The sequence below is a fragment of the Stigmatopora argus genome, chromosome 15 (assembly GCF_051989625.1).
Source record: "Stigmatopora argus isolate UIUO_Sarg chromosome 15, RoL_Sarg_1.0, whole genome shotgun sequence".
In the NCBI taxonomy this organism is placed as follows: Eukaryota; Metazoa; Chordata; class Actinopteri; order Syngnathiformes; family Syngnathidae; genus Stigmatopora; species Stigmatopora argus.
The window spans coordinates 6,324,351-6,350,076 of record NC_135401.1 but is presented as its reverse complement, the minus strand read 5'-3'; positions in this window follow the sequence as shown (position 1 = coordinate 6,350,076).

Sequence of the window (25,726 nt, the reverse complement as noted above, 5' to 3'; positions counted from 1 at the left end):
AGATTGGGTTTGGGATCAGGCATTGCGTTAACAGTTCTTATATATTTCATCTCTGGGCTGTGGGGTAGATTGGAAAAATGGAATGGCTAAATCTCACCACTCACATCGTCCACATGGGATAGCATGTATTAATGTCCATTATATTCAAGGATGAACCTTTTGGCCATGATTGTAGAAGGTATGTTTAGAGCAAATTTAGAAAAGTGTTTTCTAGTCACCAAACTGTACACCTCTTATATTGGTTGTCAGCCAATTGCAAAGGCATAAACAATCATTTACGCTCAACTTCACACCTAGCATGGTGGTCAGTCAACCTACCATGCAGCTTTTTAGGATATTCAAGGAAACTGGAGTACCCCTAGTAATCCCACAAGGTGTACTTCACAGTGTATATATTTATAGCCTGGGACTGAAACTTTAATCCCAGAACTCCAGGGCGACATACTAATCAGTCATTCACCCATCAAGCATGTTCCTCTATACATCATCATGAGGGGCCAGATGCTTTAGTTGAACAAGAGGTCCAGTTCTAGGAAAATCTTGGCTTCCTTGCTTAAATCGCCTGATACAGGGTTTCATACCAATAATTCAAAGATGTTATTGATTCAACCAAGTTGGTCTTTTTATGGCATTAAGCTTGCTTAATATCCTTGGCAAGCATCTGTGTCCAAAAATTTATTAGTGAAAATATTGGTATTGACATTTATTTCACCTGCCCGGAAGGGGGGAAAAATCGTTAACCACATTGTTGCACAATTGTTCCAGAAGCACCTGCTATGACATGCAATGTGGTCCAGCTTGGTATTTATTTACAAGGGAACACATGCACACGCGCACACACATGCACATAACACACACAAAGATGTCAACAAATACCCACAATCGTCCACAATCTGGCTTGGGTTTGCTTTCTGGCTCTTTTCTTTCACCGGGTGGAAATATTTAGCCCTGATGAAACCTGCATCTGGACGACCACAACCCCTCAAATCAAATAAACCAAGGAGCTCTCGTCTTTTCTCTTTTTTCCTACTCCCTCTTCCATAAAACCCATCAAGAGGAATGCTGGTAATGCATGTCTACTCCTCCATCATGTCTCTCATTACCAGCCATATTGTTCCCATTTGGCTTCAATATTCTTCGCTTCTATCAAGAGAACAGAACAAAACGTTAAGCCTTTAGGGGTACAATGTCTTGTCACCCGGCTAGTCGTCTCAAACTACGTACTTAGCTACCCTTCAAGACACAAACCAAATTCTCTTCATGGGTCACATAGTTGCCTCGTGTTTCTTCCTTGATACACGATTTTAATAAACTTGGGATGTTGGCTCTGAAACACAGGAAAACCAGTATCCTTGTCTATTTTTCCTGTAAAAAACAAAATATTATATGATTATCTTTTCCCCTTATTTTCCGTTCAATATACCGGCATTTTTAAATACTTCCATAGCAAAAGTTCACAAAATATCTGGCCCATCATGGCCCACCCACAAAATCCACCATTAACTTTTCAATATTCGCTACCCACATACAAGATCAAGATTAAGGAAATACCCAGATAATTGCAGGGTTGGACGGGACGTGAACCTCACTGCCGCATGAACATGATTTGACATTGCATGTGCAGCAGCGCTGACCTCCTTACCACTTCACTCCATCGACTTCAAGCCAGTGCCTGCATTTTGCATTGGAACTTTGAACAACAGGGAGTTTCATAGTGTGGTTTTGGGAAAATCCCCAGATAGTTCTCTGATGTGGAAGCTGTCATATCTTATTTTAAGCTCCCACAGCACGTTGTCCATGCTCGTTGTTATGGCAATCTGTCACGTATGATGTCGATGCCATTCTACGGTCCATGCGTTCTCTGACTATTCCATCTTTCCGAACAAGGTTGTATGTTCAACCACCACACTGCATCCATTCAACGAATTGATTCAGTGCAGTGCTCCAATGCTTGAGCAGTCTTTATCTTAGTCTCAGTCTTGTATTGTATTGAATATACCACTTTTAAAGGTGGGAGTACTTGCTCTTATGACATACTTGCTAACTGTTTGTCTAAGATCTAAAGATTTGAGTCTTTTAAATTTTAAAAGAGAATCTATACCATATCTACACAATCAGAAACACAGTCTGAGTAATCTCCTGATCATTCAGGTACCGTATTCTTATTTTTCTTCAAATCTGACGGTGGGCCTTATACTAAGCAAATGTCATACACCAAATACATGCACCAAGAGTAAAAGGTTAATATGTATGCTTCGCAACATTGCTAAATTTCTATTCCCACATTTATACTATCTGAAATGGGATTACAGTACAAATGTGTGGTATTGAAGGTCATTTCCTTAGTAGTGGTGAGCAGTTATTAGTAGAAACCTGAGGCAATCTAAAGATAGTACATGGAGTTCCCAAATTCACTTTCAAGGGTACACCTTCAAGTTGGTTTTCGTGTAACTGCTAAAGCTCTTCTGCACCAGTGTACTTTTTGAAACACTTTTCAGACCATAGGTTGTGACAATTTTATGTTCCTTAAATTATAGGTTCAAATATGAGGTAGTCTAATCCCAGGAACATCATCAGTAAAAGTAGCCAAACACACTGCAGCAGGCAGCCCGCACACATGTACGTGTGATTCTGCCCACATCTGGATTGACATGGCAAAGCTCTTAAGCTTGTGAGTAACTGCGGTTCGTCATTTTATTTTGAAAGTTACCACATGTGTCCCTTCTAATGGAACCGCATCACTTGATCTTGGTTGAGAGTGGCTGGACTCCAATTTTAGGCATCCACGTAAACACAAATTTAAAAGAAGAACCAGTGCATGTCACTAAATTGTAGTCTAGAAACCTGACAAATACACAAAAGATCACATTTAGTTTTTCTGATGAAGATAGTAACGGTCTAAAAACTCTAGTTCTATCAGTTAGATATTTTATTATATTTTTTCTGCTCTTTTTGTACCGATAACTAACCCAACTGAGCACTTCAAGAAACCAAACCGAAACTACATTTCAGTGTGCCGTTACATTCCTAGTGGCTATGGAAGGTTTCCCAGGGATCCTTGCACCACATTGAGGCATTAGTAGCAACTTCCCCTTTTCTTGATTTTGTGACCAGCCTTACCCTTGCAAAGTGGCAACCCAAAACAGCAAGAAAAACAACAATACATTTTTATATTTTATCAATTTTGGGGGACAACTTGGTACTTTTCCATTTATTTTCTTTCAAAAGCTCCTTCCAAAACGAGTTGGTTGAGTGACTTTTTGGGGGGTAATTTGAAATTAGCTTTAGTGTCTCAGCAAGCACTTATTAAGTTTAGAGTGTACGTGTGTGGTAGTGTTAGTCGTGATGTGCGGTGGGGGGTAAACTTTATTAACCTGGCCCGCCTTGAATAGAAGACACCTGCTGTTGGCACTTAGGCTGTCATTACGGCTGTCGAGAAGTGCAGGGAGGGCCCAGGCCGTGCCCGGTGCCGCCTGCTGGTACATTGTCCCGTCGCCCTTCAGCCAACAATCAAGTGCCGCGACTTTTACAATGAGATTGCTTCTAGGCTGCTATCGTTGCTAAGCTCACCAAACCTTGCTTGTCAGCAATCAAAATTGCAAAGTGGAAACCAACTGACTTTGGGATAAACGGGGGTGTTGCCTTCCACTGACTTCTTTTTTTATTTGGCTGTTGCTCTCGGAGCAGTGGGAAGCGATGAAAGAATGAAACGGGACTACTATACAATGGGGACAAAAAAGCAGCAGCGCTCGGGTTGGATAAGGAGCTCAGATGGGGAGTCATTGTCAGCTTGAAGTGAGTCCGGTTGGACGTAGTAGATAAGCACGGCCCTCCTGATTTCACTCATATCCCTGTCAGCCAGGAATTCTACTTCCTGTCACTTACAGAAGCTCAGTTGCGGGCCAACTGTGGGAACACTGAGGGATTATCCCAATTAATTGCAATTTAAATCCTATTCTACGAGAAGGGAAGAGCTCTAAGGCTGGAAACAGACAACAGATGGAAACCTCAACAGATGTAAATGTCACTGTAACAACTTCACAGGGAAGCAACAAGACATTGTTTGACTGAAAAGGGAAAAGGAGTCTCGCGCATATACTCGATATGCATAAATCGAACCATTGCTTTAAAAACAGGATGATTGGTATTTTTCTGTCTTTTTGCTGACTTCAGTTTTTTTTTGTTCCTGGGCTGTCACAAGCTGTGAAAGAGTGGTTAGCATGTTGGCCTCACAGTTCTGAGATCGAGGGTTTAATCCCCAGTGGGTTCCAAACTTCCTGTGTGGAGTTTGCATGTTCTCCCTCGCCTGTGTGTATTTTCTCTCTCTGTTAAAACATGCATGTTAGGCTGGTTGAACACTCTAAATTGACTAAATTGACCTTAGGTATGAGTTTAAGCGTGAATGGTTGTTCTTCTCTTTGTGCCCTGTGATTGGTTTGCAACCAATTGAGGGTACCCCCACTTTCTGCCCATCATTGTTTGGGATAGGCTGTGTCATGGAATATTAATTTCACAATAATGTTAGTATGGCCTAAATCCAAGGAATATGACATTTTAAAACAAGGTCCACTATTATGGGGTTGATTTTATTAATTTATGTTTTAACTGCTTTGCTTAAACATGTCTCTAAATTGCACCTTTTTAAAACTTTGCCCCTGCCCCTTTCCGAGCCCGAGATCCAGGAAAGCTTTTGTATCCGCACCAGAAAACCTGGAGGCTGGATGACTTTGGCCCACTGCGTCAGGTCTGAACCTGTTGTGAAATTACAATTTAGTCAAAACGTATTCAGTCAAAACGTATTCAGTGAAAACTGCGCTTGGGGCCGGACACCATTTTTGGTTATTCGCTATAAACTCACAAAGTTTGCTACTATTTCAGAGAAATCAAGTAAGTCACATTAAGTGGCGCTGTCAGTGAAGGTCCGAGGGGAGATGAATGGGTCCCTGTAATGAGTGACACATCCTCTAAAGTGCATAGTGTCAATGGCTGACTTTCAGCAGAGCAGATAAAGGCCCAGCTATCCCCGGCTCTTTATCGTCTTTTCTGCCATTATGCCGACAGCAGAGAGGTGAGCCTGGATGCTTCAGCGCGGCCGTTTCTAAAAGGAGTACGTGCATGCCCGTGCGGGATAAGAAAGAGCGGGGGGGTCGCCGGTCTAGAGTTTGTATTTATTTTTTTGCTTCACTTCAGGAAATTGGGTAACTAGAGACTCTCTTGGTTGTTTACAACTAAACATCTACAAATATACAAGAGTCAGCAAAAAGGTATTCATTTATTTACAGCATTCTGGGAGTTTTAGCGATACAGTTAAATACGGTACACTTCAACTAACAACCAAAGCATAAATTACATCCTCTCTGCGAAGCGAAGATTGTCTCTCAGTCTGATCATTACTTATTTTTCCTGTGTGAATTTACAAATAGCATAACATAGGGTACTATTGTAAATGTAAATTGTAAATTTGTGCCAGTTAAATGTGCGGATCATTATTCATCATTACATAAATCTGACAAATATTATCCACAAATTAATGAGGATAAAATCCATTTTTTTATTAAAGGCATTGTCACTTGTTTAATCCTTAATATGGCGCTCATTGAACTCATTGGCTGCCATTTACGGTGCTAATTGTCCAATTCATTTTGATTGAGAGTAAGAAGCTGGCAGTGAATGCTTGCTTGCATGATTTGTAGTTGAAAACTTTTTTTTAAAACATGTAACGAGTTTTTACATGACTACAAAGGCATTGATTTTTATCCTTTTTGACCATGTGTGTGTGGATAATATGGATGCGCCGGCATAAAAGTGTGTTTGAAACATTTGGAGAAGGACTGTAATAGAGATTAGCCTCAGTTGGTCCCTGTCTATTTGAGTGTGCGTGCGTTTTAATTTGCCTAAACGATGTGATGTCACCACTGGGTCCTGCCCCCCCTTTCAAGATGCCCTGTGCAAATTATAGGGCGACTTTTACAATAAAAGCCAAGAAGAAAAAGAAGAAGGCTTGGCTGCTTTTAAAGTGAGTCAACTTAATGTAAAGACAAACAGATAGGGATGCATTGGGTATTGACAGTGACAAACTCATTTTTAATGGAGATGGGGGGAGTTACTCAACCATCCCAGAGTATATTTCTCTGCCAGAGTTGGATTCAAGATCAGGCTTGACGGTTGAGCCACCCACTGGTTCTCTTAAAAGTTTCTTTGAAAATGAAAAATGAAATGTACACTTAGGTAAAATCATTTCTGTCATAAATCATTAGGGGTAAACCTCTTTTAAGACGATGTCTTCTGATGTTCATCGGCCAAACTTTTCTCCCTTCCTATCCTATGTCTAATGATAGCTGTCCTCCACGATGATTACATGTTTACTCTGGCAAGGCAGCTTTGCTGCCGCCTAACCCACTACCACGCACTGGGTCGCCACCTTGAAAATGACTGCATAAGAGCTGCGACACATGAGACGGGAGGGCCGGCAGTACACAATTGGGGGTATTCGTAGTGTTTGAATGTATCAAATAAAATTCAAAAGATTTATAAAGATAAAAAAACAGTTAGTGGAGGCATAGGATAAATTTTTTGCAAACATGATTATGCTCCCCGCATGTGAAAAGTAATAGAAATGACTAAACAATAGTCAACCAGAGTTAATAAAATCATGAAGGATGTCTGCAGGACGAATGGTGAAGAGTTGCGAAGACTGCAGCTGGGGTAAGGAGATGGCACGTTAATCACCGTCATCATGTCAACAACAAAGGGTGCGCCTCAGTCAGCGTAATGATAGCACACCAATCGCCCTAAGTCACGGCGGAGGTGTGTTTCGTGCGGCGAAGGGGGAGGAAGTGAAGGCACGTTGAGATGATGCAAGGGAGGCGTAAAACGGGCCCCCAAAAAGCCTTCTTTTATTGCCTTAATGGTATATTTCACAGATCCTTTCAGCATCCAAATGAAACTGCAATAAAATATCACGGCGCAGCCCAGGTGAATCATACAACATGCCTCTAACCAGAACTAGTACTTTCGCGCCCGTCGCGCTTAACATTTTGCCAGTTGTTTAGTCTTTACAAATACCTCAGCACGAATAGGAAACAGAGTATTTTTCTTCTGTTATCTCCGTATTTCTAATACATCTTCTTACAAAAGCACGCTCAAACACAACTTTGGGATGCAAACCTCTAAGTGAAGGTTTCTGTGATGAATGTTTATTTGTAATTTTTTGGTTCTTTTTTTCCTTATTTATGCGAAACTGAAGCTTTTTGGTTCAAGTTACTGCGTCAAATGTTTCTCCTCTTAAAGCAAACCCCATTAGGATGTAAGAGTGCATTGCATATTTCCCTCGCGTCCTGTCCAAGCACCTCACCGGTAACAGCTCCCGTACCCCGAGCCAAGGCCACCACCTTTGGACTCGACCTTCCACCTCCCACTTCCAAAGACGCTAACTTGAATTTCACGAAAAGCACTTTCCCCCCGTGCCCTTTTGTCTGGAGTGTGTCGAGCCAGGCTAGCTGTCTGATCTGACACCCGTCCTGATAATGGTGCCTTGCCAAAGTGAAAGCAGAGAGAATTTCTTTTTTTTTCTTGGCAGCCATCGTTTTCTTTCTCAATCTTCCTTCTTTTGAATCTGCTGCCAAGAAGTGAAGGCTCCAGCGGAGACACCGCTACGTGACGCAGCTGCTCAACGCCCATGTTACTCACCTGCAGATTAAGCAAGCTTTTTATTTGTCCATTTTGGTTGGGGTAACCTTAAACAACATTAACCCAATGACTGGCTTAAGTAAAGGTTTGGTCAAATCTGACCTCGATGCATAGCCTACTTGGCAATGGACATCAGGGTGACCTACAACCTTATTTTTGAGGAACAGACCTTTATTTTAATGCCTCATCATCCCTTTCTGAGTTGCATCTGAATGCAAACAAACTCCAGTATGTTAACCAAGGCCAAACCTACTGTCTTACAAAATGAAATCCAGTAAGTCTACAGAAATTAGCCACCGTTTTGGACACATTTCAAACTGCTCGAATCTGTTACACGTAGCCCCACAACATGTGACGGTATATTATAGTCATCCTGTAATGACCAGCATATCTTGGAACTACAGTATTATTTTATGTAGAAAAGTGTATTGTTGCATGTTGCCATTTTTTTCCTCACTAAATGCCCCAAAAATTCCTCATTTTTGGTGTTGTTGAATTGGTCGCCCTTATGCACGTACGCAGCATACTGAAGTTAACTGTTAAACAGTATTAGCCCTCATTTTACAAGTCACATCAAGAGACATAAATAGTTGAAACATGCTGTGCGATACGGTCTTATTTCTTAGTACAGATAGGATTCTCCTCTGGAATGACTGAGGGCAGGAAGTAACGTCCACTCAGTGACGTTGGGCGGCAGTTGTTTTGAATTGGCTGAGTGAGGAGACAGCGAAAGGAGGGGAACAAAAGTAATTCGATTAAAATCCTACTTGCCTCTGGCGGTATTTTCACTGGTAAACATGTCTGTCCCAAAGCCGCCCATGTAAACACAGCGCGCTCTTTGACCTCGGCAGTAAACACGTGCATCGGGGATAATGTGTCTCGGCCGATCCGGCATGACGCTGACAAATATGCTTTTAATCAGCCAAAGCAACAATCGACATGAATTGTCATTACCTGCCGAATCCACCAAGTAAACACTGTCAGCCATATCGCATTTAAAATTGTTTAATTTTTTTTGTTATTTTTTACAATTTCAAACAAATGTGATAATACCCTGATACTTGATTACTAATCATCTTTGCTCTTACTGCATTATTTCTTTGACATAATTGTGATTTCTGACTGGGCTAGTGGAGGTAAAGAAGGGTTTTCTGAGAAGGATTCATTGATAGAATAAACTTATAAGCTTATAGGAATGAAGATTTGTTTTCTGAAAAGTTAAAGAAAAACAATGTGCTTCCAAGGCCTCACTTGGGGCCTTGAGTGAGCCCCATTGGCCCAAAATTCCTTCTATGTCGATATATTTTCAACAAATGTCTAAAAAATATATTTTAAAATAATAATAATGACATACTACACTTAATTTATTTGACAAGAATGTAATATTGCAAGAATGACTTTGTAATTGTATATAACGTATTTCAGTGAAATGACATTATGAACATTAGGTAGACATATTTTGGAAACATGTTTTATTCTGCAGGAGTAAAGTCATAAATATGGAAATGAAGTCAAGAATTAGCTCGAAGTTATTGTAGCTATAAATTTATCATTTGTAAGGAGTGAAGAAACACTTGTTTTTGCTGGAATTAGGTCAAAATATTTGTGAAAAAATATTTATTGTTCTAATTCTGAATTACATGACATTGTATGTGTTGGCCTGCTCCACTGTATTCATAACAGTACTTGGTTGTAGCTTGTAAGCATTGCAGCCTTATCACGTTCACTATCACATCCCCCATCTGTTGCTGCTACACGTCCTGCACGTTTGCATGAGATTAAATGCCTGGGGAGATACAGGGAGAGAAACGATTGGGAAGAGATTGAAGAATTAGAGTCGAGCGGCAGCCGCTAGGTCCGGGGCCTGAGTCTCATAAAAGGTCTGTAGTCGGCTGGACTGGGGGTAGGGGGCGAGGAAGGAGGCAATTTAAGTCCCGCTAGAGGGCCTGACAGTGGTCTCTGTATTCAGATTTTATCCTTCAGTGATATACTGAATATAATGTACTGGTATTGTAATCTGTGACACACAAGCAAGATAGAATGAAAGGACGGGGAGTGTGATGGAAGCGAGAGTGTGAATGTTGCATTTGGGACACCACCGGGACGTGGGACAACCTACCAAGACAGATGACTTCCTACTGTAGTTTGATTGTTCCCTGGAGGCTCCTGTAAAAGACTCCTTATTAAGAGCAGACCATTTATGGGAGACGGAATGAGTCAAGGCTACTATAAACAAAGACTGATAAAGAAAATGTCTACTAACTTCCTAATTCTTTGTGGTTCCTGTCTCAGCATCTCCTTGACCCCAGAGGTCCTGACAAAGGTATCCCATTGACCTGAACGAGGACTTAAAAATACAAATTTAGAGGACTAAAACTTTTAAACGGAGAACAAGTCAAGACCAAACTTGAAGGTGTCAAGACGGGTGAGGTGTTGCAGACGTCTGTGTTTCCACTGCGCTTATTTATATTAAAACAAACTTACCTGTTGAAATGTAAATTACTGTTACTCCCTTCTTGCTCCTTTCCAAACAATTTACCTCACCTAGCACATTTTCGGCTGATCTTTCATGCATTCAAAGTACAAAGGAAGAAAAGAAGAAGAAACGACATTTAAGCCATTTACAACATCTTCATGATCCCCCTGCCTCACTCAAACATGGAAGGTTGTTTACTAGTGGCACAATCACAGCGTTTGCCAACTGGAATGAAGCCTGACATCATACTGAGAAGGTATTCAGCACCTGGGAAAGACAAGTTTCTGGCTGGAGGAAGAGAAGGAGGAGGACGTGGTGAGTAGTAGGAGGAGATGCTGAGTTGAGAATGCCAGGAATGTCCACCCCTGTTTACAGCCTGGGCCGGTTCACACCTGCAGGTCAGGCTGCTATCAGCGGCCTCACGGCCCCCTTCATCTTGCTGTCCTGCTTCTCCTTCTTATTCTTCTCCTCCCTCCCCTCGTTCATTACAAGGGGGTCAAGCTTAGAGGTGACCTAATTAGAAGCTCATTACAGCATGGACATACTTCATTAGCATGCCAAGGCACCCTGTTAATCCATTAGCACAGTAGAGGCCCCCCAATGCGGCCTTTGCATTCCTACGCCAGGGCCCCAGACACACTAACAGAAAAATAACCATTTTGAGTGCTAAGGGTTCAGACTTGAGTTACAAGACCTTTACGCCCTATAAAATTAGGTGCACTCAAGACACTCTATCGTTTCTTGTTCTTCTTTCATGTTGTTAAAAATGGGTTCGCTTGGTACTGATGATGATTGTGACATGAAACGGCCCTTGCCTTGCCTTTGGTTGCCTATATTTCAGACATTCTGTCAGGGTTCCCGGTAGGGATATTTCATCAATAAATCTATGAAATATATCAAGATGATCTGGAATGGATAGACTATAGAACGAATTATAGATTATTGTGTAAAATAAGGACCCTGTGTACTGCTGTTTTTGGCACATAGATCTCAATACTATTTTAGCTACCTGATATCAGCGATGAAGTTTTCAAAAGTAAAAAGGTACAACACTGTTTTCCACTGGGTCTTTGTTAGATGCCTCCAGGTGCAGATGGCAGGGTTTCGGTGCCCGTGCGGGGTATCCATCTCCTCGCTGGGGACCCGAACCTCCTCCGCCTTGCCTTTGAAACCTCTCCCGTCTGGTGACTGGCGAGCCATACGAGCACTCCGAGCTTTGTAAGTGACTCCATTGTCAGGGGCCGATTGAGAGGAAAGAGGGGAAAAAAGAGTGTTGTGGGGGTGGGAGGGTTAGCAAGCCCTTGGGACAGAAGAGCAAGGTGAAACAAAAAGTCTGCTTCTGTGGTCTGAAGAGGCCAGGAGCCCATCAAAGGCCCATGCAGTGACCTGCGGCCTTTGTCCGGCAGACAGCCCTGGCTTCATTTAACCTCTCTCCGGAGACTGCCAAACCCCACCGGGATATCACGCTTACACGCCACCCTAGTACCCTATGGGAAAATCTAACCCACGACCCCCCTCGGCCTGGGACAACACCACAGGTGAAAGTGGATGGGCCGAGGTCTCTGTCTGTTCAACATCCCGACCTGTCAGTCATCCGCCTCAAAAGGTAGTTGGGCCTTTGGTTCCTCCCCCCGGATGCCTGGCGGCCGAGTCTTGGCTTACGACAATAAGTTTCGTAGCCTCTACCCCGGCGGAGAAGCGCTTAGCTGCAGGATGGTAAACCTCAGCTATGTGACAGACAAAGGTGAACTTAACAGAGCTCTTCGCCATTGTTTGGTTCTGGGAAGGTAAATCTTTTTAGCTTTAATGAGTTCCTGAATAGGAAGGATTTTGCTGCTATGTGGAACCTTGTAATAGGAGCACCAGTCTTCCTTTTGAATTGCACGCTACCAGGGGTGTCTATTTTCTGTAAATCTTTACTTTGCAGAGTTAGTAGAGACTACTCAACTGGCTTAGGATAAAAGATAGAAAATGCCCTGAACAGAAAAGTCCTGAACAAAGCTACGTCCACCCCAGGATGGATAAGTGCTTAAACTATGTACAATTATTTAGCCAAAACCTCATGTCTCCCACACTTGGGCTAGTCAGCAATGTACTTAAATAAAAAAAAAATCTTTGTCCTTCTGGTGTAGCCACCTTTGCCGGCTCCGAAGGGTTTACAGAAAGGAAGTAGCGTCATAAAACACTCCACAGTCAGCTTCTCTAACTACCGCAGTGTGTAAACAAACAGGAAAATGGGGACCAACCACATTTCCTTGATGCTCCTCCTTTTGCAGGTGGGGCCCTCGTAAAGATTTCACAGGAATACGGTTAGGCAAGTGCGGCAATTTATTTTAATTATGGCAATTTATTAATGTTCGCCGACAGATTGGGTAATGCTTGGAAGAACATTAGCCATTTATCAATGAGTGTGTTCTTATTAAAAGAGCTGCAAGAGAACTTTCCAAATATCCAGATTAGTTCGGCTTCAATTTTTTTGGCATTTGCGGAACGAGGTCCAATGAATGTGCTCAAAAAAGATTGTGTGTACGTATCCGATTTCTTGACCTGTATGTAGAAAATATTTATTATTTTTACTGTACAACCACCTGTTTACTATTGTTACATACGTCCGTTTAAGATACTATTTTGTCGCCACCGAGATGATTCACTATGAGGTCATGTATATTCCTCTGACTCCATTTGGCACATGCCTTCTCTGTGTAAATATGGGCAATGCCTTGAGCAGCAGCAGCAGCAGGGGGTTGTAAACGCTGTGTAAACGCCTGTGTGGCTAGATATAATTTTGGGTGTGAAGTACCCTACCACTTTATCCCTATTTGTGTAAATTTAGCCAAAGTGTGATCACCTATTTTCTACCATTTAGTATACTTCTCCGGGTCAGGAGTGAGACTTTTCTTGTTGTTTTGTTTAGCTGAGTTTTAATAGACAAGCATTATGAGAAGCATGATCTGCATCTCAGTTTAGAGGTCTGGGCCTAGTCTACCATGGCATACTGTCTTAAACCACTTTTCCAATAATGTACTCTACACGTTAAATTCATTAAAGCCTCTAAATTGGTTAATGCAGTTGTCTGGTTAAATATTTATGAAAACTAATATGTCTAGATGCCAATCCATACTGTATGTCATGATTGGCTAGCAACCAATCCAGGATTGCAAATGGCCTTCTAGTGGCAGAATGCTAAGGTAGAATGAGGGCGTTCCTGGGTACTGGCGCTGTGGAATGGGAATGGGTCAAGGGATGAATGCAACCAAATTGTACTGCTTTCATTAGAGCGCTGAGTGAAGCCTCTGCAGAGCCATCGATTCCCAAGACTCTCGGATAACAAGTGGCTTCCCACACTGAGGCTTTCTGTTTTCTCTCCTTGACTATAAAACCATCCCTGGAAAGAGTTTAGAAGGAGACGACAGAACGGCAAGAGTGATAGACGGCCAAGGAAACGGGACCCCTGCTGTGGTTTGCTGTTATCTGTCATTTTTAAGGTAGTAAGGGTCCACAATGAATGGCTGCCGACAAGGCATTTTGGGATGTCTGTGATAAGATATCCCACCCCGAGTGCCCGAACCCTCTCGCACCTCTCAAATAAGTAGGATAACTGTCCCTCTAATGGCTGGTACTGAAAGAAAAAGTTCTTCGACCCGACATAGCAAATGTTGAAGATTCAAGTGAAAGCGGTCGATGCAAAAGACCGGGACAAAAACCTTCTGTACTGGCTATTAGGTGCCATTTTACTCTCTGTAATGGCATGTTAGAGTTTAGAAAAATATACGACCAAGCGAGTGTTAGGTGAGATTTGAGAATGGCATTGTGGCCACAACTGCAATTATGGATGTGAACATTTTAGTTAGTTTTGGACATTTCCAGGTGCTCTAGAAAAACTGATTTAACAGAGTATCAGTGGAATTTGTCTGAGATTTGTCTGAAACAAGTTATAATCTGAGATAGAGTGGATATTAATTTCTAATTCTTTTAAATCACATTTTAATGGATCCCTGAAAGATGTACATACAACTTCTGGGGATTTGGAAAGTGAAGCCCCTTAAACTTATTTATATTAGCCACATCGATATTTGGTCTCCTGTCAGGTATTAGTGGATAGACATTTTCAGCCATTTTGGGCCCATTTTCAAAGATTAGCTGATTTTGTCTCATAGTAACCAAATTTTAACCCTGTACAATAAGCAGAAAAATGACACTAAATTCCTAAAATATGTAGTTTTCGTCATTATTCTCGTTTGACGGTTTACCATAAAACATGAAACTAATAAGCCAACTCTGTGAGATTATAGCTTTGGAGAAAAATGTATAAATGGACGCCACATGGCTCAGTGTAAGGGAGAGGAAGTGTGTTCTGTCCAGTGTGAGGTTCTTTTCTGGTCGCTGCAGCTGTGTTGGGAATGTTGGGTTTGCGTGAGGAGGCCCAGTCGCGGTGGTCACGATGCAAACACGCACACGCCGAGGCCGCTCGGTTTATTTAGTTGCACTTGTTTAACCAGCTGCCCTCATTGCTGTACAAGACATGTCTATTCTGTACAGCCATGGTAACTATAAAAACACCAAGAAACACAGCCTGGTTTCAAAGAAAAAGGGTGAAATTGGTCACTATATTAGGTACGCCTGTACCACATAGCAAAAGAGTTGATGATCATAGAGTGCTTTCTATTTTCAAATAACATGCGTTTATAGAGCACACATCAAAAATCTTTGCTTGCAAGTCAAAGGAATAACTTTGACTGAGTGATGACTAGTACCTCGAAAAAAATATGTATCTGAAGGCACCACTCATATTTAGCCAAGTCGTAATCTTGCATTCATTGTTTGTGTATTGTACGTGTGTTTTTGAGACGGGGGTGGGCAAGGGGGACGGGGGTCCCATTGGGCGGCAATGCTGATAAACTGTGACCTCCTGCTCATGCCACAGGCGCGCTAATGGTCACTGCAAGCAAGCTATAAGTGTTTGCGTCTCTAAATGGACGAGGTATTTTTATCCCCCAACACACACGAGTAGCGTGCGTCACATCTGGGCGCACCACAGGGTGAGCGAGCGGCTGCGGGTTGGCATGTAGAACTGGCACCGCTCAAGTTCCTGATAGCCTCCTTTGAAGTTCTTTTTGCACCCCAACCCCCTTAAAAAGTCCATACACCTCCCCTCCCACCTACCCCTCACACACTCTCTGCAGGAAATTGCATTCTGTCCTCCTGACATGGCAGATAAATGAGGCAGGGGAGCGGCTGCACACTGTCACCGGCCGAGCTGGCCTGTCTCTGTGCTGTGTTAGCCATGTGTGCCGTTAGTTGCGTCAACACACTGTCAACGAAGTCTATTCCACGCAAATTGACCACCGAATTCTCCACTTTGGTTTTCACACGGAAGCCAGAGAAGCAGGATTTTATCACAAAATTGAGTGCTTTTGCAGAACATGATTTTTTGCCATCAGAGGCTGAAAAATTATTGAAGCTGGTTTCCTCCAGAAATTGTGTAAATTACACCCAGATTCTGCATTGTGTGATTTAAACAGAATCCAGCAATTCCAATATATCGATTCATAGTAAAGCAGAAAAAGTCTATATTTTTATTTTACTGCACAGCATTATCGGGACTCTCAATGGCCAAGGTAGGCACACCAGATTGAGTAGCACTGTAACGCAATGAATTGAATTGCAGGCTTAAAACAAGATGGCAAGTTTTATTACTCTGTGTTCGGAAATGGTGTACCTTAATAGCCTTCCAATTTATTTTTGGTGGGGAAACACAATGTGAGATATGGGTGGTCTGGTTTACGAGTGTTATCAGGGAATGAATTCATTTCGTATGTTTCTCAATTCATAGCTACATTAAACAGGGTAGATTATGGTTTACTCACAGTATAATGTATTTGTAATGCGTTTTTACAGTATAAATATTATAATGCTGTTGCATTATCAAATGCCCAAGGGCTCACAATGAGTTATAAAAGTTTTAACCGTGTTTAAAAGTGTCCAAGCTGTTTTTGTTTTGATTTTTGCTTTTAATCTGGTCTGGGACACAATGTTTCCCGTGCAATTGGCAGTTTCCTTCGAATACAGAAAACAGGAATCAGACAAAAGCAATTATTTTTGAATTCACTTGTTCAGCTTGGGCATCCCATAATTTATGTTAGCCTTAGCATTAGACAAAGATTACAACACCACGGCACGTGTCGGCTAGGGTGTCACGTCAGATGACATCATGTTTCGAAGACATTGTCTGGGAATGTCACTTTAGAAAAATAGCGAGGCACGCAATGGGCACAGGGGCCACCTCAAATGTACAGGTTTTGTCCCTGTGAACATATGTGCGTGGGTCTGCATGTGTGAGATCATGTTTTGTTGGTGTGAAAGCTAGGACCATAGGTACATCTTGACGTCATTCTTCTATGTGTAAGGTGCTGGCTTCAGGCCAAAACCTATGTTTGATTAGTCCACTGCAGGAAAATGAGTTACAGCTCAGTAGGTGATGTCACTCATAGTGAAAACCCAATGGTACCACCCCACCCACTATGACGAGCTCAGTACCAGTGGGACCTGCTGCTGGTGCTTAGCTGTTGACTGGAGAAACTGTTTAAGTCATTTTCCATGTCCGAGTAAATGCTCTTGAGTGCTTTAAAATTGTTTGAGATACTTAAATTGCCTCATTCTCCAGGGATGCTGCGGTTAATGTTGGGGTGGCGTAGGTCTACCTGCCAGTTAGGAGTCTAGAAATTATACACACACACACACACACACACACACACACGAAAGCAAGGAGCTGCTGGTCATGTTCAAGATTGCGTCATCAATTATTTATAAGTACATTTAACATAACTTAGAACCTAGGAAGTAATGTTCAGTATAGTTTTTCCATCGTAAAGCCCAAAAACATGTACCAACACTCTTTTTTTCAGCAGACTTTCATTGTGAGGCATGTCGTAGTGTTACGGTTCATTTGTGTAGGGGTGTAGTTTGACACGATGCAATCATTGACAAGTCCTTTTAATGCAAGCTGAACACCGAGAGGTTGGGTTTGGTTTACTTGGCTAGAGCCTGCCTGGTGTTACACAGTCATGTACTGAACTTGAAGGCCTTTAGGAACCCAGTAAAGTTACACTGTTGTCTTGGTTTGAACAATGTTTGTTTGAGATCTTCTGATGGTAGAAGCTCTGTGTCTGTGGATTTGAGGGCACCAAAATTCAGGCTACTTCTACGAGTTGGGCCTTCCAAGCTGCTCTTAAGTGAGTAACCACACCCAAAACAGCTCAACATGCTTTTAGCCTGGCATTTTCTCGGATTTCCCACTGTGGATGTACAGTATCAGAATAAAATATATAACACAGCAGTAGATCAGCCACCAAGGACTTGACTTTTAGATCAGCAAAGAGAGGATTTCCCTTATAGTTCAGGACACAAGACCCAGTCGTTTACTTGTGAAAATGTTAAAACCCTGAATAAAAACAAGATTTCTCTACATCTTCCAACATTTAGAATGTTTTTTCATTCTTCTTTGATCGTATGCCTTAAGGAAGAGAACTATAAACGGTGACGTTAACTAAAACGACTAAACACTATCAAAGTCAAACAGAGTCAAAGAGTCATGAGTTTCATGGATCATAAAACAGTTAAACAGCGATGGGATGTTTCACATTCAGGAAACTTTATCTCGGTGGGGCGATTATGGGAAGAAAGCTTTGCAACAAGCTTCCCTCATGTCCCTCATAGAGGAGTCTATCAAATTGTGGCTTTTAAAATACGTTTTTACCCTCCTACCCCTTCCCTCTTAATCCTCCGCTACAACCGGCAGCTCTCCCCACACACCATCACACTCTCCAGTCATCCTTCATGTGCTGAGTGAAGAGAACAAGGACACCATGTGGCCTCCCGATCTGCGTAACACACAACACATGCCCCTGGCCCCCATTACCCACCACCGCCGCCACCCCCTTGTGACCCTTCATCCTCCGCTGAGCTGTAGCAGAGACCCCATTACACATCAGCAGGCTCCTGATTGACAGGCCGTGAAGATACACCAACATGGTCTCTATTTAGCTCAAGTACCGCGCCGCCATCACCTCGGACACACACACCTCCCGCCACCCAGCCCCCCACCCACTCCTCTCCGGGTCCCCGGAGAAAACACACTTGAGCCGAAGTGTTTCGGAGCAGGATGTTTCCTGGGGAGAAAAGGTTTCGTCTCGGGTCAGCGTGCAATGCGGCGATGGAGGGTGGATTTTCACAAGGATGGAAGGGCTGGGGGGGGCCGAAGGTGATGGGTAGGTTGGAGTGGATGTTTGATGAAGCCAGCATTTAGCAGGTAGGGTGTAGCTGGATGGAGACGCTGGGGGTGTTGGGTGGAAGTCGGTCGTTATGAACTTTGGAGAGGTGCGGCGGCCTGAACGGGTGGGGGTCCGAGGAGGGGGTGTTTAGCCCGGAGAGGAAACATTAGCAAAGCGAGGAGGAAAAGCTGCCAAATTAACTTCTCACCCTTTCAATCACACCCCTGAGAGTAGTCCGTTTCTGCTTGTGATGCCTAAACCTTGAAGGGAGTAGACGCCATCGCGTATTCGGCACACGCTGCTTGTAACCTACCAAATTATGGTGAAAAAACACAATTTTAAGACCTTTATTAGCTTCACAACATATTCAGCCTAAGCCCCCAATTCTATTTTTTTTTTAATAAACAGTAAATGTTAAGAGTGAATCAAACATTACATTTCCGCATCAGTACTATGGTAAAAAAAGGGGGGGAAATCATAAGCACAATTATTTGTAAAACAGAACATTCACACACATATCTCCCTCTTTCTCTCTATCTCTTTATATTTATATATATATATATACTATATATACATACACATATAATATATATATATATATGTATATATATGTATGTATATATATATATGTATATATATATGTATGTATATATGTATGTATATATGTATATGTGTATATATATATATATATATGTATATATATATGTATATATATATACTATATATATCATGTGTGTGTTTACGTGTGTGTACAACGGATACTCGATTTACACAGGAACTCCGTTTCTACAGCAGCAAACAACCATTTATCTTCATGACACCCTTGATGCTGACAGGGGCAAGGTTAATAGTATTCGTTGTCAGCAGTGTACAATTACAATTTCTTTGCTTCCATTAGTTAGAATGACAAATCTATTCATTTGGATCTTACGGCTTCGTGCTTGGAATTGAAAATCTTTGGTTTGAATTAATCGCTTTGAACCAGTCTTATCTTTTCAGAGGATTTCATTCTCAGATTTTTTTTACATCCTCATAAAGCAGCACCAATGAGACGTCTCTTCTATATCTATGCGGTGCCACAAAGAAAAACAATCCCTCTTTCCACCCCATTATAGCCATTTCTAAGAAAAAAATAATAAGAAGAACGAGTCCCTCCAGCCCATTACAATGTTCATCCTCTCAACGTTTGACAGGTGGAAGTACAATGTCGGGCTTTATGTTTTAATCATAAAGAATTCCAGATGTGAAGGATGGGAGGGGCAGGGGGCTCATAAATTAAAAGCAGAGCTACTCAAATGTCTTTTTTTTTTCAAAGGGACCAAGCAGGTCAGCATCTGCTTCTCATTGCAGCCAGTGTTATTAGGACTACAGAAAGGGCCGAGTCCTGTGTCTGGCCCCTCAATAATTGACACTATTAAATGTGCCTAAACAGATTTAGAGCATCCAGAAAAGTTGCATTTGTCTTCCACGATGACTCTAATCATCTATTTTCAGATGAGAACAGAGACAAAGCAGCTGCGCAATCTGGTGCAAGATAGCGAGGGCCTAGCTGGAAGCAAAAAATGTGCACCCCCCCCAAAAAAAAGATACAAAAGGAAAAAAGGGGTGGGGTGAGCCATGGAAGGAATTTAGCATGTGGCTAAAGCTGGAGAGAAGTGAGCAGACAACAAATGGATGGCATTAGAAAAGCAGCATGAGAAACTTTCTGATCCACTCGGGTGATTTTTTTTCTTTTCTTGCTGAATTCCTGAAACAGATCGAAACAATGTCCTCCCACAACAATTTACTAAGAGACGATTTCCTAAACTCCCTAAAAATACAAATAAATAAAAAATTAGGGTTAGGACTGGGACAGGCTCCGGCACCCCTGCAACAACTGGGATAAGCCCCTCGGAAAATTCAGGAATGAACTGCAATATTTTTGTCTTTTATTAACGTTGGAATATTTTTATTTAATTCATAAGCCCTTCGGAAAATTCAAGAATGAACTGCAATATTTTTGTCTTTTATTAACGTTGGAATATTTTTATTTAATTCATAAGCCCTTTGGAAAATTCAAGAATGAACTGCAGTATTTTTGTCTTTTATTAACATTGGAATATTTTTATTTAATTCAATTAAAAATATATATTAAGAATACAATAATAATCAATCTTAAAAAAAGTTAAGCTATTTTGAGGTCTGCTTTCAACATAAAGGACATCACATTTTCTAGGCCATCTTGTACACCAAATGTTAAAATTGCGGCCTAAATGACCCAAAATGTCAGATGTTTACCTCCAATCACTATATTATTACGCAATAGCTCGCCTGGTAAAATACACGTTAAACAGCCCAGCGAGACCACGTTGTTTTTTTCCTCCACGTTGCATCTTGGAGGGCTTCAAAGATGTCTTCACAAATCTCTCTCGTTTGTCCCCTGAAGACTGTGAAGACGGTGTCCCGTCGTGTGACTATAAAGCGTGGCAACATAGTGCGCAGGTGTTGGGCTGTTAAAAGCAGACCCGAGTCGCTCCCAACATTGACATAAAACGCACATGTGGGCAGACTGAGGAAACGGAAGGATGTCAACGAGATGACAAAAAAAGAGAGAGGGGAAAGTGCTGGTGAAATCAGGTGGAGAGGATCAAGGAGGGGGTTGGAACAGGAGACGTGAGGGCAAGCGCCTTTGTAGATCATTTGCAGATAATGGGCTCGTGAGGCCAAACGTAGCTTAGCAAAGCTCCAGCACTCTAAACAAACACAACGGTCGCTGGGGGGGGTGGGACAGATTTAGGGGCCCAACATGGACAGAGATATAATGAGACCCTCTGCCCCTTGTCCTACGCAGCCAAAGGACGGTTAGGGGCTCAAATGCAGTCAACCTGCTAAACTCTTCCTTAGTGGCCGTTTACAGAACAATTGAAAAAAAAATGCAAAAACGTATTCACTGGGATTCCATGTTGTGAAGAACTGCCAATATACAAAAGCGTTATTAATACAGGTTGAGACAGCTGTAGTTTTTTTTTTTTAACTTTTTCGTAGAATTCTTGGTGTGTTAGGAAAACATGCAAATGATGTGTTCTTCTCCGGTCAGTGGTTGCCGCTGGCTTCATGTATAAAAAGAAGTGTACACGGAAGTTAACCACAGTAATGATTTCCTCCTGAATTCGTGTGTTTGCCTTTGTTCTTCCTCGCAATTTTTAACAATACCATCTGACATCCATTAGAGTGATGGAAATGGATATTTGCGGTGCCACCTCTCAGTGGATGTCCTATAAAAAAAAAACAAGAGAAAGGACGAGATCAAAAAAAAAAGAAGACATTCATACTCTCAGTGTCTCCACCACATCTTGAGTCACCACCACTTGAGGACCAATTCTATTATTTTCTTTCCCCAGGGACTCTTGTATGCACGCACCGAATAACATGGCAGTCACTCTTGTCTGGAGCATACCCGTCCATACGGGTCCCCCTCTGGGCCGTCCTGTACAAACATTCCAGGATTGTGTCTGCAATCCTAGGGAACCTCGCTCAGATAAGTCAAGACCAACAGTGTGAAACATCATCTGAGATATAGGTAAGCCAAAAGACATTCCGGGGGCCTGCCAAGAAATGATGCATACACACAATACAGTAGAATTTGTGTGTATTTCAGTGTGTATTTAATAAGCAACAATAAGTCCAACCACAGAGGTTTTTTTAAACTATTCTAGACAATGCCACGATGAAAAGCAAAATGTTTTAAATATTTATATAGGTAAGTGAGTAATTGCACTCTTTGGAAATACTAATTACCACACATGCAAATAATTTCATTTTATCCTAATTATTTTTAACATATATTTCATTTTGAAAAAAGTTGGATTTTAGCAGTATGCTATAATAGAATTTATTTTTTGTATATGTGAGAAGATATTGGTATCATAGTTTTCTATTATTTTTATTTCAATCTTTTTTTTTTAATCTTTAATACTTCATTTTGGCCTGGGGAACATTTGTTTTAATTTATTTATTTATTTTATGTGCGGCAAGGCATAATAGAGTGAACCGTAAGAATTGAACTGGTACCCATCCATCCAAAAGCTCTCTTTTTGACAAGTACAAACGGTCAAGGAGCGGAATTAGCGTGTTTATCAATTCCATCCAAAGATTTTGGTAAATATTAACTTACACGTTGCGGTTTTTTAATGAGCGTCATTCACTTTCGCATTGAAAATAAATAAAGCGTTAAAGCAGAGTGCTAAGTGCCACATAGATTGATGAAGTGTGTCTTTCCACTCGTTCACACTGCCCCGCTTGTCATCCTTCTGTTTGTCTGTGTGTGTTTGGAGTGGGACTAAGATGCTCAAGTAAACAAAAACCAGTGCTGACAGTAGGGAGACTTGCACTGCTTTGTACACATCAAAAAGTAGGACGAGACTTTGCTGTGTTTAACCAATTCTGAATGCGAAACATTTTAAATCTGCACACAAAATCGATCATACTTTATTACAAATAATACCTTCTAGCTTTAATTTCTTTACTTATCGAGGTGGCTGGGATAGCCTACAGCACAACATGGATAAGCAGTGTTCGATTAAAGTAACCATTAGCAAAGGAAAAATGCTATTAAACAGTTTTATGCAAATAAAACTAAATAATAAAATATACAAGAGTGCAATTTTTCAACATTGTTGCATTATAATGCTTTTTATGTATCTTGTCATTATCAACATTTTCCCCTATATTTCAACTTAATAATCATTACATTTAGTTTCAACAGTGAAAGTCCTTGGGATGTTTTGATTATTTGAAATTAAAAACAGAATCTGCATGACAAGCACTTTAACGAGAGTCAAACTTTTAGTTTAATGCCATAATGCTATGACAATTGTCTTATTGCTACTAAAGTGTTTAGTAGAGAGTGTGTTCGTTTGAAATGCCTGGGAAAAAAATAACAACCACAATTCAAAGTTAAGGCAGTAAAGTCCATCATTTAAGTGGTCACATTGTAATTAAATTAGGGCCTCGCATAAAGAGCTTCCATTCCCAGCCAGCCGTCAGGCAGATCGGGGGCTCCGGTGTATCAGACGTTGCATGACAATGGCTCTGTTTGCCCTGGAGGAGGTCGTTACGGCGGGGCAAAGCGGGGACCGACGAGCCGCTGCCACCCGGGAAGCAGACATTCGGGAAGGGGGGTGGTCCGGCGGAGACGCTCTCACCACTGCGGCTACAGACTGCTGGGGTGGAGGCACCAGACAGGGCCAGCTTGATCCATTACCTCCCCACCTATATATGGGTGGAACCGAAGGGGGTCTTTGGGATGGAGTGGTGGTGCTGAAAAACACACATTACATCATGGAGAGTGCCGCAAAAGAGGGGTGAAAGGTGAAGGATTCAGGAGTAAATGAGTCATGACCGACACCAAAGGGCTTGGACAAGGTTACTTGAACGCGTGTGCACACATGCACACACAATTGCGTTTGGGTTTGTGAAAATCTTTGAACATTTCAATTGATTCTTACAAATTTCCCCAGCTAACCTGTTCAGGTTTTCTGTTTTTTTTAGCAATGGTTGCCAGAGGATGAGTTGCTAAAGGATAGTGACGTGTCCGAAACTAAGCATGACATATTGCATGTTGTTTTTGCAGAGTTTTTACAGATTAAATTTAAAAAAGACACGAGGGTAGCAAGAAAACAGCATAAGACTGTGGAGTGTAACAGAAACAAGTTTAGTGACAAGGACAAACACACCCATAGGCACAAATTGGGAAACTCTTTCACCATTTGACATGATTGTTACAAATTTGCTAGATAATCTGCAGAGATTTCCCACACGCTTCCAACATTTACCGTACTTAATGGTTGCCAGAGTTGGAGATTATTTGCTATTAACAAAAAAAATGCAGACGCCTTTTTGTTGGTACTGTTTTTTTGGTTGGCTGCCAACTACAGTTTGAAAATAATTTGGGAGCGGAATCTCAACTGACTTAATTGCTTCCTCTTGGCTGACAATGCGGCAACAAGAGATTTAGGCATCTGCGCACGGTCAGCATCACCCAGCGCAACTGGAAGTGACACTTTTGGCCTTGAAACGTGTTTTGCAACGCCACTTTTAGGATTATATAGAAGGGAAACGGCAAAAGAAAACATAACGTGTTCAACGCGTGTTTATGTTTGTTTCTAATTTTGTCGGAGATGAACTGCGGTGAGCAAAACGGACCCAACTGGAACGCCATAGTGATTATCGGTCATCAAATTGGGTCAAACTATGGATTTTTCCAGAGACTTTTTTTCTTTCGGAACTCCAACGAACAAAATCGGAGGATATATGTCGAGACGCTTGGTTGCGTTTTTAACTGCTGTCTATTGGAGTGGAGACATCAAGCGCATTCCAAGAGTCCCAGGGCCCAATTACGGGCAGATGAAGGGCAAGTTGTCTTTGTCTAAGAACAAAGGCAACAAGTGACAAGAGTGCTCTTTAAAGGGAGAGCTCTATAAGGACAGCAAAGGAGAGGTGGGGGTAGAGGTGAGCAGCTGGTTATAAATATCTCTTGGCTCACTTACTGGAAGGAAAATGGGCACTTTGTTGCTCATCCACTCATGCAGGTGCTTGCAAAACATGACTAACCGCAAACGTTTTGCAGAAACGGACATGTTTTCCAACCATTCCAATGCCCAAAGGTTCAGCTCATTTGGAATAATCCATCCTCACGTCACTATGATTTCTACTGTTGCCATAATTCCATGTTTTTCAGAGAGGGAAAAATAAAAAAATGAATCGATATGTTTGAAAGCTTACCTGTAATTTACAATTTCTCACCAATTTTTGACACTTCAACCTAAAAAATTCCCAATGCCCTAAGGTTCAAGAATTCTAGCTCACCCCAAAATTTTTAATTTTCCAACACTAAAAATATCAATTTTTAGAATACTATACTTTCCGATAGAAAATTCCGAATTCAATATGATCAAACTTAACAAATTTGCTTTCAAATTCACAATTTCCCAATCAATTTTTCTTCTTAAGAATTCCACTTCCTCCAAAAAATGATCAGAAAATTCAACAATTTTAACAACTTCTAATGTCAAAACATTCTGACACGATATAAAGTTATTTTTTTAAAATAAATAATATTTGAAAATATTAAAGAATTATGTTTTCCAAGAAAAAAACGTCTAACCTAATTAAAAACTTCCATGAAATACTTCAAAACATCTGTAAAATTCTCATCCCACTTTATTTTGAAAATTTGCCAAATTCATTGTATACATTTTCCATTTATTCAAACCATTCCAATGTCAACTGTTATACACATCCCACAAATGTC